Genomic DNA, 13,259 nt, shown 5'->3' on the forward strand with positions numbered 1-13,259 from the left:
AAGGGATGACATTACATAAACAACATGTGGTGCGACTTTAATAAGTCCGGTCAACGAGCCTAACAAAAAAAGGGGGGGGGGGTATCATTTCCGAACCATAAGCTGATAGCCAGTTTGCATTTATTTTTAATTGCATAAGGCGCTTTTTTTCCTCGATTTTTGTGGGCTTGTTTAAAAGGTTGCTAAGCAATTATTAAAAAATATTTTTATGAACACTTTGTGAGATAAAGTTCTTAATACTTTTTGATTATTAATTTCTTCAAAATTATATTTCAATTTGCTATTAAAATATTTCATGTAGTTTTGTTAAGAATTAACTATAGAAGATCTATTGTTTACCCATTTCAAAATATTAATCTTACCTAATGGGTAGAGCAATATTTCATTGAAAATGATAAGTGTTACGTACACTTTTGTGAGAGAGCTACTGTATAAATTATTATTGTATTGAATAAAATATTACATGTAGAGTAGAAGAAGACAAATATACCAATACTTAGAGAGGGGGTGGGGGCGGAATATTTGTTTAAGAAAATAAAAATGCAGAGTAAAAAAATTTTGAATTATTGAACAAAAACGCTTCGTTCACCAGAATTATATTAGTAAAATTCATGAAGAAGAATGAAAACACATAACTATGAAACATATTCAACGTTGAAATTAAAAGCTTCAAAGTTCTATGCTATTTATCAAGGCGCTGTATTTATTATCTGCGTTGCTGTAGCGACGGTGGAATTTTTCATGTAAGTTTAAATTCGTAAAAATGCTTTGGTCATCTTGATCAATTGTCTAACGGGGGGGGGGGGGGAAATAAAGGAAGTACGTTTTCGGAAACAAATGTCAACAAACACACATTTTCATTTGCAAATAAAAAATAACGCTAGTTAAGCCTAACGTGGAGGTGACTCAAAGTTAGTTTATACAGAATTCCAAACCAAATCGAACAGGTCGTTTTCAATTTTAATGTATTTTAAATACAACAATAAACACAACACTAAACAAAAATGTAACAATACATAAAAGAAGGCACATTGCACATACAAATTTTAATAAATACTAACCTTTTTTATGAATCCTTTAGAATAACTGCCGTAAAATAATTTAACGAGCAAGTACAAGACTGAAACGAAAACTCCCAGAATGCACTGCAATGTGACGAAATTATTTCGTGAAAAATTTGAGATTTCTGGTTTCGTCAAATATCACGTGATTCAGTGACGAAAGGATCGTAGAAAATAACGAAATAGTGCTCGAGGATTGCCGAATCGTCAAAATTGAGCGTTTCATTTTTGACAGTGTGGTCAGGTTATTCAGTAATCAGCCCTGCATCCCCTCCCCCTGAGATTGAGACCCGTAAAAACGACGTAAAAGACCCTCTAAAACAGTGACCGAGGTCAGCCCCCCCCCCCCTGCTTGTGTTCTAGGTCTGCCACTGCTGGGACTGATAACTCGGGGGTGTTCGGGGTAAACACGACATACGTGTTCATAGCCGCTAAAACACCATGGGGGGGGGGGGGGGGGGGCATACGAAGGCATACCCGCTTTGAGCCACCTTCTCCTATATGGATTGAAAATCCTAAATGTCGGTAGACCACAAACACCCCTGAATTAATAAAAACTACTAGTATTCAAACACTGTTACTTGAAACTATTTTATTAATGCAAGGTAATGCAGTGTTGGTTAAAGCTAAATCACCATTTTAAATTTATCATTATGTGTTTAGATTTTTTTTAAAAATGTATTTAGGCCATTTTATTGTTTGTAAAAAAAGTTATATAATTTTACGCATGTACGTACAATGCAATCAATACATTTCGCAATGCCAAGAATATTGTTGTTAACTGTTAAGTGCTATTACTATCTTCCTTCATCGATTCTTCTTCAGTTTTATTCAATTTTTTTTCCATTTTCAGAAAGTTTTTCTTTTTAATAAGTTAAGCGTGTCGATAAATAACTTCTTAAAGCAGTCTATGTACGACAAAAACATTTCTGTATCCGATTCCGTCTTGAACATCAGTATTCCACTTAATTTTCGAAGCACTTGCTGTTCTTCCTGCTGCAAATCCTGCCTAAAATGTAAGATATACGGGAAAACACACATAATGTGAAGTCTCCACTAATATTATAGAAGAAAATATTATTGGAAAATACTGCGTAATTTTTTTTTCTCTATATACGAGTACAGTAAAACCCCTCTAATGCGGACACTAACAGGACAATTTTCTTTTGTCCGCAATAGAGAAGTGGGGTTTTATAATTTTGTTTGCCTTAGAATCGGGGAGTTAAATATTGTCCGCATAGAAGGTGTGTCCATTAGGAGTGGTTTTACTGTATTGAAACCAACGTGAAAGGATGGATGTCTGTGACGAGCCTGCGTCCAGGAGACCCCATAGCACTTACAGATTTGAAATTTTGTACAAAATTACTTCGAGCTCCAGGAGTTTGAATTTCAAAGCGTTCTTTTTTTTAAATTTTGAATTAGTTTTTAGTTTATTTTTCAAGCTAAAATTGCCTATTAAAAGAATGACAGTTTTCTCGTGTATACTGTGATACTGTAATTATATATATATATATATATATATATATATATATATATATATATATATATGCTACTTTTTTTTGCTATTCGGAGTCGTTTCTCGAAAACTTTTTTAGCCCACCCTAGTATTCATGGATGAGTGTCGATTTTTAAATAATGCATATACATTCAAATTTAATTTCATCATTGAAGTTTTGAATGAATAACTATGAGATGAACCGAGATCGTCAAAAAAAACTAATCTTAGAAGCCGAGGGAAAAAATTAGAAACCAAACAAAATATCTCTCTGAGTTCATGGGAGAATTCCGTGTATCATGGCTTCTGAAAGAACTAGTCGCTAATGTGTTCTTTTTAGTCGCCCAGGTCACCCTGATTTTGTCGGAAACTGGGTGTGGCAAACTTTTGAAGCTCCTTTCCGGAAAGGGAAAGCCTCACGCCTCAATCGGGAACTGAATTTCTTGAGATTCCTTTGTTTTCAGTGTATGTGTGGTAATGTGTCTGTAATTCTATAGTAGTTAATTGTCTAGCGTCATCCTTTGGATTCAGTTATCAAATCATTAGTAGAAGAAGAAGAGTTAGAAGCAGAATTAGTACTGAGTGCCAGTGCCGAAGAATATCGGGATAAAATAACCACATGGCCGCCAGTTCAGAGCTACAAAAAATCTGCAGTCTTTTTTTTTTATTAACTTACTTTGAACAAATAGTACCAAAACAGAAGGGAAGTACATAGTACTTCACCAAAGCTAGTTTCCAGATACCTAGTAACGCAACCAAAGGACGTAAAAATTCAAACGTTTCAAAAAAGTGAACAAGAAGCTGAAGATTTTTTTTTTTTTTTTGAATCTTTGTAGTTATTGAGAAAGTCGATGTCTTTCCCGCTCCTCATTTGGTACCCGTTGGAAGAAGCTATCGCTTATGCATTTTCGTTGCATTGTATCAAAATGTTTTAATGTCACCACGAATGGGGGTTGGGGGGGGGGGGGCTAACTCTTCCTGATCCCGCAAAATGAAGGGTTTGTGGATAAGTTTTAAATTGTTTCGAAAATGCAGTGGTTTTTTTTAATGGTAATACTTACATGATTCGAAGCTCATCAACGAAGGCATTTGATTGCTCATTGCAAAAATCCCGAAGTTTTCTCTTTTTATTCGAGGCAGATTCCGACAATTGATTCAAACTTTCTTCCAAATTTCTAGCTTCGGCATTTTTTTTCGAGTACAAGGATCTAGTTTTGCATTAATTTCGCATACCAATTATGTAATCTAAAAAAAATCAACAAATGATAAATAGAAGGTCATAATCAAGAAATGATTCGAAAAAAACTAGTATGTTGTGGCCGCATCACGAAAACTTTCTTCTATATTTTTCCTTTTTCTGATCCCTCCCCATGCTTGACGAGGAAGCAATATTCCCAACAAAAACGAAATTACACATGCAAAAACTTGACCACCATCCCAATGTCTGAATTATTGCAAAAGCAAAGCAAAGAGCGAAAATTGAAAGTTATTTTAAAAGCCTTGCTTTAATTAATTACAAATATTTTATTTGTTAACAAACATAAGATGGCAACAGTTAAAAATTTTAAATCATTGAGATAATATTTCCGATCATTTCCATACAATTAAAATCACGAGAAATACGCAGACGACAATCTATTACGATTTATCTTTCTTATTGTTGCATTAATAAAACTATTTTTATTCGCTAAAAAGTAATGATAATAAAAATAAATCCAGCACCTCTTGGCGCGATTGGCGCCAAAATTGAACCAAAGCCTGTTTACATATGGATTCACATGTATTCCAAATTTCAACCAGAACGTAGCATTACTTCTTGAGATAGGGCACTCATAATGGAAAAAAAGAACGGGCGATTGCGCTACCCCCTTTTTACTTTCTTCTATATCTAATATATAGAAGAAAGTATTGGATTCGTGCAAATTTTCGAATTTCGAATTTTGACGGATTCGAACGTTTTGAGGTGTGCTGAGTTCATTTCGACTATTTTTGGAAAATGTCTGTCTGTCTGTCTGTGTGTGTGTGTGTGTGTGTGTGTATGTATGTGTGTCACGTCTGTGTGTGACCAGTTTTTTGTGGCCGCTCTACAGCAAAAACTACCGCATGAAATCGAACGAAATTTGGTACACATATGTGCCCGTATGTGAACTTGTGCCCATTGGTTTTTGGCGCGAATTCCTCCAAGGGGGGTGGAGCAATGGGACGTTTTTTGAGTTACGCGTGCTTGCTATTCCTCAGGAACTGGCGGAATCAAACAAAATTTGGTCCATATGTTGCCATTACCAGGAGCAGGTGCTGATTCAATTTTGGTGTCAATAACTCAAAGGGGGGTTGAGCTATAGAACGTTTTTTGTCGTCAATTGTGACTGCTGTATCTCAAGAAATAACGAACGGAATCAAACAAAAATTTTTTGACAAGTAGCCCTTAGTGGGTATAAGAGCTGATTTTATTTTGGTGTCAACAGCTAAAAAGGGGGGTAGCGCAATCGCCCGTTCTTTTTTTCCATTGTGAGTGCCCTATCTCAAGAAGTAATGCTACGTTCTGGTTGAAATTTGGAATATATGTGAATCCATACGTAAACAGGCTTTGGTTTAATTTTGACTCCAATCGCTCCAAGAGGTGTTGATTTTTTTTTTTTTTTTTTTTTTTTTGCGAATAAAAATAGTTTTATTAATGCAACAATAAGAAAGATAAATCGTAATAGATTGTCGTCTGCGTATTTCTCGTGATTTTAATTGTATGGAAATGATCGGAAATATTATCTCAATGATTTAAAATTTTTAACTGTTGCCATCTTATGTTTGTTAACAAATAAAATATTTGTAATTAATTCAAGCAAGGCTTTTAAAGTAACTTTCAATTTTCGCTCTTTGTTTTGTTTTTACAATAATTCAGACATTGGGATGGTCGTCAAGTTTTTACTTTCTTCTATATCTAATATATAGAAGAAAATATTGGATTCGTGCAAATTTTCGAATTTCGAATTTTGACGGATTCGAACGTTTTGAGGTGTGCTGAGTCCATTTCGACCATTTTTGGAAAATGTCTGTCTGTCTGTGTGTGTGTGTGTATGTATGTGTGTGTGTATGTATGTGTGTCACGTCTGTGTGTGACCAGTTTTTTGTGGCCGCTCTACAACAAAAACTACCGCATGAAATCGAACGAAATTTAGTACACATATGTGCCCCTATGTGAACTTGTGCCCATTAGTTTTTGGCGCGAATTCCTCCAAGGGGGGTGGAGCAATGGGACGTTTTTCGAGTTACGCGTGCTTGCAATTCCTCAGGAAGTTACTGGCGGAATCAAACAAAATTTGGTCCATATGTTGGTATTAACAGGAACAGGTGCTGATTCAATTTTGGTGTCAATAACTCAAACGGGGGTTGAGCTGTAGAACGTTTTTTGTCGTCAATTGTGACTGCTGTATCTCAAGAAATAACGAACGGAATCAAACAAAAATTTTTTGACAAGTAGCCCTTAGTGGGTATAAGAGCTGATTTTATTTTGGTGTCAACAGCTAAAAAGGGGGGTAGCGCAATCGCCCGTTCTTTTTTTCCATTGTGAGTGCCCTATCTCAAGAAGTAATGCTACGTTCTGGTTGAAATTTGGAATATATGTGAATCCATATGTAAACAGGCTTTGGTTCTATTTTGACGCCGATCGCTCCAAGAGGTGTTGATTTTTTTTTTTTTTTTTTTTTTTTCTGCGAATAAAAATATTTTTATTAATGCAACAATAAGAAAGATAAATCGTAATAGATTGTCGTCTGCGTATTTCTCGTGATTTTAATTGTATGGAAATGATAGGAAATATTATCTCAATGATTTAAAATTTTTAACTGTTGCCATCTTATGTTTGTTAACAAATAAAATATTTGTAATTCATTCAAGCAAGGCTTTTAAAATAACTTTCAATTTTCGCTCTTTGCTTTGCTTTTGCAATAATTCAGACATTGGGTCAAGTTTTTGTATGTGTAATTTTGTTTTTGTTGGGAATATTGCTTCCTCGTCAAGCATGGGGAGGGATCAGAAAAAAAAAAGAAAAAGAAAAATATAGAAGAAAGTTTCGTGATGGCCACAACATACTAATTGCATGTGTAATTTTGTTTCTGTTAGGAATATTGCTTCCTCGTCAAGCATGGGGAGGGATCAGAAAAAGGAAAAATATAGAAGAAAGTTTCGTGATGGCCACAACATACTAGTAATTGTATGGAAATGATCGGAAATATTATCTCAATGATTTAAAATTTTTAACTGTTGCCATCTTATGTTTGTTAACAAATAAAATATTTGTAATTAATTCAAGCAAGGCTTTTAAAATAACTTTCAATTTTCGCTCTTTGCTTTGCTTTTGCAATAATTCAGACATTGGGATAGTCGTCAAGTTTTTTGCATGTGTAATTTTGTTTTTGTTGGGAATATTGCTTCCTCGTCAAGCATGGGGAGGGATCAGAAAAAAAAAAAAAAAAGAAAAATATAGAAGAAAGTTTCGTGATGGCCACAACATACTAGTTAGCTGTTGACACCAAAACAAAATCAGCTCTTATACCTACTAAGGGCTACTTGCCGATAAATTTTTCGTTCATTCCGTTCATTATTTCTTGAGATACAGCAGTCACAATTGACGACAAAAAACGTTCTATAGCTTAACCCCCGTTTGAGTTATTGACACCAAAATTAAATCAGCACCTGTTCCTGTTAATGGCAACATATGGACCAAATTTTGTTTGATTTCGCCTGTTACTTCCTGAGGAATAGCAATCACGCGTAACTCAAAAAACGTCCCATTGCTCCACCCCCCTTGGAGGAATTCGCGCCAAAAACCAATGGGCACAAGTTCACATAGGGGCACATATGTGTACCAAGTTTTGTTCGATTTCATGCGGTAGTTTTTGCTGTAGAGTGGCCACAAAAAACTGGTCACACACAGACGGGACACACACACACACACACATACACACAGACAGACAGACATTTTCCAAAAATAGTCGAAATGGACTCAGCACACCTCAAAACGTTCGAATCCTTCGAAATTCGAAAATTTGCACGAATCCAATACTTTCTTCTATATATTAGATATAGAGGAAAGTAAAAAAGTGTTTTAAAGAGATTTATTTTCCCAATATCGACAATTTCAACAATGGATAATTCACTAAATATCGTCAGTAACGCCAAATTTATCTGCAAGTTGGCTCCAAGATGGCAACAAAACTTGGCAACCTAAAGCCTAGGCGATATATCGCCAAATTATAACAACACTTGAGTTTTCATTGAAATTTACGCTGATTTTCCCCAAAAAGGTGTAAAAGACCTCTTTCGGGACTTCGAATTCAAGCAAAAGGGGAGGTGCACAACTTGACTTCACTCAGACCCTACGTATGTACAAAATTTCAACTTTCTGCGGCTCACCATTTTTTGAGTTATGCGCTTATCTGGACTGACTGCAACCGGATGATCGATAATCCAGGTAGTATGGAAAAAAAGCGAAACAAATTCTTAAATGAGCAGCACTGTCTTCTGGTTTAAACTCGTGTGTCGTGTGAATAAAGCGAGGTCAATCTAACGCTTTATCATCATAATTCAACTGCCGTGTTGTTTGTTAGATTACCTTAATTAATTTACTGCGCAATCGAAGTAAGATCTGTAAATTTAAGCAAAATAAAACTCGGATGTTCAGCGTACTTATAACTATGTCCTCCCTATCATCATTTAAAATTATCTATGTGAACATAATTTTTTTTAAAGCTACTCTGGATTACCATCTCGGATTCGGTAATCCGGAGATCCGAATAAACGATGGCCGTATAAACGAGATTCTATCGGACTTCCAAAAAGGAGGAAATTGGTATTAGAACCCGCCCTGAAGAGAAGAATTCAGGGCTTTATTCCAAGCATACTACTAAATATTTGTTTCAGGAATTGTAGCTAGATCTAAGAAAAATATCTTACTTGTTACTATTAGCCAAAGTAATGGTGGCTAGCCTATCTCTCTCATCCTGTGTTGATATAAGTAAAGATTTGGCTGTTTGTATTTCTTCGTTTAATACTTGTTCTTCGGGGCTTATCTCTGGAGCGTCTACCTCTGCTACCTCCTCTGTCACTGACCCTGCTGGACTAGTTTCTTCTGAAACTTCTTTCCTGTTACAAATAATTAGAAGCAAATTATCTTTGCTTACACATTGAAAATAATGTACGAAGTACTTATCTATTTTAATGTGGTTGTTTTGGTTAATTCGTTTTATTATTACTGTGTTTGGCAGCTTTGATCAAATTACTTTCTGCATTAGTGCTCTGAAACTTTTGGAAGTGAGGAAAAAATTTCAATGTAAAACCTGTAAGGTTCTTTGTTTGATACTATCAGGATCATTCTGGAACTGATCAAAATCTTTCCCAGCCGTTTTCCACAAGTCACGTGGACGAAATCGCATCCGATTCACCAATCGGACATCAAATTCGTCACGTGATCGAGTACAAAACGATATCGATATCAATCTGAGGCATTCGAGAATCGGGCCGATTGTTCTGTGACAGCTTATCGAAACGTAATTGATGAAGTAATTGTAACCGCAATCAAACAGTGTGTCTTAAAGATTAAAGAACATGCGGATTAATCCTTAACAATGGTTCTTTGGTTGCATGTATTTCTAGGAGGGCTATTCTAGAATTGATAGCATTGTGTACCAAACCTTTTCTTATTAGCAAAACAAATGAAGAAATCTTTAAAAAGTAACTGGAAATTAGAATGTCAAGTGCAAGTTAGAAATTACGGACTAAATTGCATAATTGGAAAAAAAAATTGACGGCGAAATAAAGCAAAAGAAATAGAATTTAGTCTGCACTTTGTTCACGGAATACATAGACCGAAAGTGAACGAAAAGGTTTCCAGATGGTTTGCCGCTATACCACTTATGGCAGTTTACACTAGAATTCAAGAAAAAAAAGTTAACCAATAAGTTTCGCATTTAATGACGTAAAAACAATAACGGGCAACCCTGTGTCATACTCTTAGGGAATGCCTAAATATGACTAAGTGAAAAATACTAGGAGGGGGAAGCAACGCGTCGAGAACAAATTTCCAAAATGAACAAAAGCGCTTCATCTGAAATTTTAAACCTCCTGATTCGCATTAAAACTTTCAATATATTCCTCAAAATTTTTTTTAAATCGTACAAGATCTTGGAAGGAGATTCTTGGAGAATCCTACAAGAAGTGATGTACAAGGACATCACTTTTTTTCCATTTCAATTTGATCTCAACCCTCTTAGTCTCCTCACATCGCCGACTTCCTTATTCTGTCTATTCACAGAAATAAATAAATTGAAATACATTTGAAGAATTTTGTTTGTAGTGAGAATTGAAAATATACAAAGGTGGAGGTCATATAAAAACAAGAATGATTTTCCTTTGAGATTGAAACTCAGAGTAATGATAAAAATTAAAAAAATTAATTTGAATTCTTAAATTTTGAATTCAAATTATGTTTTTCGCAATCACGAGTTGCGACAGGACCCTACTCATTGGTTACTACTCTACTCACTTGTTTCTAGACACGGCTCTTGTCCCTCCAAGTCTACCCTCCTGTTGAACGGTGACGTGTGTATTAGTTGTGTATGTGTAGGCTTTTGTGTGTGCGTAGACCTGTGTGTATGTACGATGGCGTATGTGTATGTGTGTGAGTGCGTATGTGTATGAGCGTGCGTGTATTTAGGACACGGACGCCACCGACCAGGAGCGGCTACCGGAGGACGGAGCCGCGCCTGCAGGTGGCGGTGGTGGTTGAAAAAGGCACGGAACATCAAAGACGGTCAAATGAGAACAATAAGCAATCGTGATTGCTCAACTAGCATGAACATTCAGGTTGCTTTTAGATCATCAAAAACATTATAAGCGGAACATCAGGATTATTTTTTGACAGTCAACTTAAACAGAAAGTCAGGGATACTTATAAGAGTTTACGCTGTCAACTTTTAGGCGGAACCTAGGGCGCCCATATGGGGAAGGGTATACGCCCAAAATGTCGCGGCCAAAATGTCGCCGGTCAAAAATGTCACCAGCCCGAAATGTCGCCGGGCTAAAATGTCGCCAGTCCAAAATGTAGTCGGGCAAAAATGTCGCCAGTCCTAAATGTCGTCTGTCCAAAATGTCGCCTGTTCAAAATGTCGTCTGTCCAAAATGTCGCCATTCCAAAATGTTGCCGGGCCAAAATGTCACCGGTCCAAAATGTCGCCGGGCCAAATTCCCTCGTTCAAGTGATACGAAAAATTTAAATGTACGTCGATTGTTTTCAGCATAAAAGTTGTGAAAGAATGCTAATTGCCTTTCAAAGTAAGTTCCTTGAAAATTTTCAAAAATTGTCTTCTGTCTTAGTTCGTAAACGTCAGACATATTCTAGAAAATCAATAGTATACAGGAAAACATACATTTTTCTGCATATTATTGCATACGTAAACGTACGTGAGGATGGTGCAACGGAATTCTCTTTCTTATTTAATATGACTGCTATATTTCAAGACGTAATGCAAGGATTCAGACAAAAAAAATTGCTATGGAAGTAAAACTAAACGGAAACAGGAACTATAATTTCTGTTTTAAAATGATTTTTTTAATTAATTGCGCGAGTCATAGTTAGCGTACTTAAGTAAACATTAAATTTAAATATTTCCTTTAGATCGTCTCAAGATAAGGCAAGAGAGAAAGAGGGCGATTGAGCAAGATATCAAAAAATAAATAAATAAATTAGTCAAATTTTTCTCTTTTTCTGTAGAATTTTAATTACCGGGGATATTAAAAACTGAATTAGCATTCTTTCACAATTTTTGCAGTAAAAATTAGCTACTCGAAAGATCGATTCCTTTCAAGAACAATTTATTCATTTAATTATTACTAGAAAGTCGCCCGTCAAGGTAGGACGGGTGAAATTACATTTGAGCGAAGCCATTGCCTGTTTGGTGATATTTTGATAGTTGAAATGGTTAACTTAACTCCAGTAGATTAACCCTAAACTCCAGTAGGTAACGTTCATTGTTGACCATTTTTTCGTTTCTTCATTCCCCTGAAATGACACAGACTTACCACTAAAACTGTTACGTTGCCGGATCGAGTTCAGCCTTTCCCTGAATGTTAAACATTACGGAAACATAATATCAAATTATCATGCCGTGGTGCGAGTTTCACTGTTGAAACACGCGGGTTACTCGATCATTGGCTATTATTTATATGAGGATTATCATCATTAATATATTGTTCTTTTTGAAATACCAAACCATATGTAGAGCTGGAATAATAACTTTTTTTAAGCCCATTTTAAAATGAAGTCTAATTCTTTTTCACGTTTGTTGCGATTTCATTGTTGGCTGGTGATCGGAAAAATCACAACAAATTCAAATTTGCATCTCTTGCCATTTTCGAGTCGTATTTTTAACAAATAAAGTATTTTTAATTAATTTCAGCATGTATCCAAAGCTTTTAAAGGAATTTTCAATTGTAGGCCAGAAGCATCGAATGTTGGGTACCCTTTGTTTTTGTCATTTACGACAAACGTGATAAAGAAAAAACAATAATAATGTACGTGAAATGAAAATATAGAAACCTCATATTAGTATCATTTAAGTTTGAAACCTTAAACAAAGGTTTAGCAGTAAGTATTTTTTTCAAAATTCAGACAACAACTCTTTAAAACCCCTAGTAAAACAAGAACAATTTTATAGAAAAAGGCTGCACGCTCGAAGTCAGAATCGAACTAAGTTTGAAGTAAAAGCATCGGAGTCGGAGTCTGGAGTCAAAGGTTTGAAATTCCAGGAGTCAGAGTTGGACATTTTCCTTCAAAGGGCGCAGGTGTGCCAGTGCTAGCGCAGCTCACTGTAAAAAAAATTCCGAAACGTTACTGATTATTTCCGTGGAATTTTTCAGGATTTCACAGGTTTTTATCCACTTCCTGAGAAAATCAAGTATATTTGTCAAAAGGTTTCCTGAATTGTTACAAGTTGCACAAGTGCAGACTACTCACAGTTGTGAAAAATACTTAAAGCTACCAGTTTAAAGGTTAACTGAGCGTATTTAATAATTTTATTGGCTTTAGTTCAATTACGGCCCGTCCAGATTGACAAAGCTCCCAATAAGAGTGAATAAGTATCTGGATTCAGTAGCTTTGCAAGAACTGCTTTCGAGTTAGATTCGTGGTACTTGCCTGCAATTCTGTCTTAGCTTTGGTCATGTTTTCAATAATGCTTTAGGCAATCTTTTGGAAAAGCAGGAAGGTGTCACGCTATTATACTAAACTTACTAAAGTTTTCTCTAAAGGTTCTAAAGACACGAATGGCTTTGATCGGGGAAATTACTGAACTCTTCAGAAAGATGCCAGAATATTTTCAGGAAGGTTACTGAGTTTTAGCGAAAAACATGCCTGTTATTTGCAAGATATGTTACTTGCAGATGTTGGACACATTAGTAGCTCATTATTTTCTAGCAGCGCGTCTGAATTTTTTTACAGTGTTAGAAAAGATGTCAATCTGATTTTGGGGTGAAGGAGTTGGAATCGAAGGCTCCAAAACTCCCAGGGCAAGAGTCAGCCATTTTCCCTCCGACCCTGTAGCACTGATATATAAAATAGTCCTCTCTCTCTCTTTCACCCCCCCCCTCCCTTTCTCTCTCTCTCTCTCTTGAATGATATATTTAAATTTAGTTTATTTTTCATCGTTTATTTA

This window comes from Uloborus diversus, chromosome 5 (genome assembly GCF_026930045.1).
Source record: "Uloborus diversus isolate 005 chromosome 5, Udiv.v.3.1, whole genome shotgun sequence".
NCBI classification, from domain to species: Eukaryota; Metazoa; Arthropoda; class Arachnida; order Araneae; family Uloboridae; genus Uloborus; species Uloborus diversus.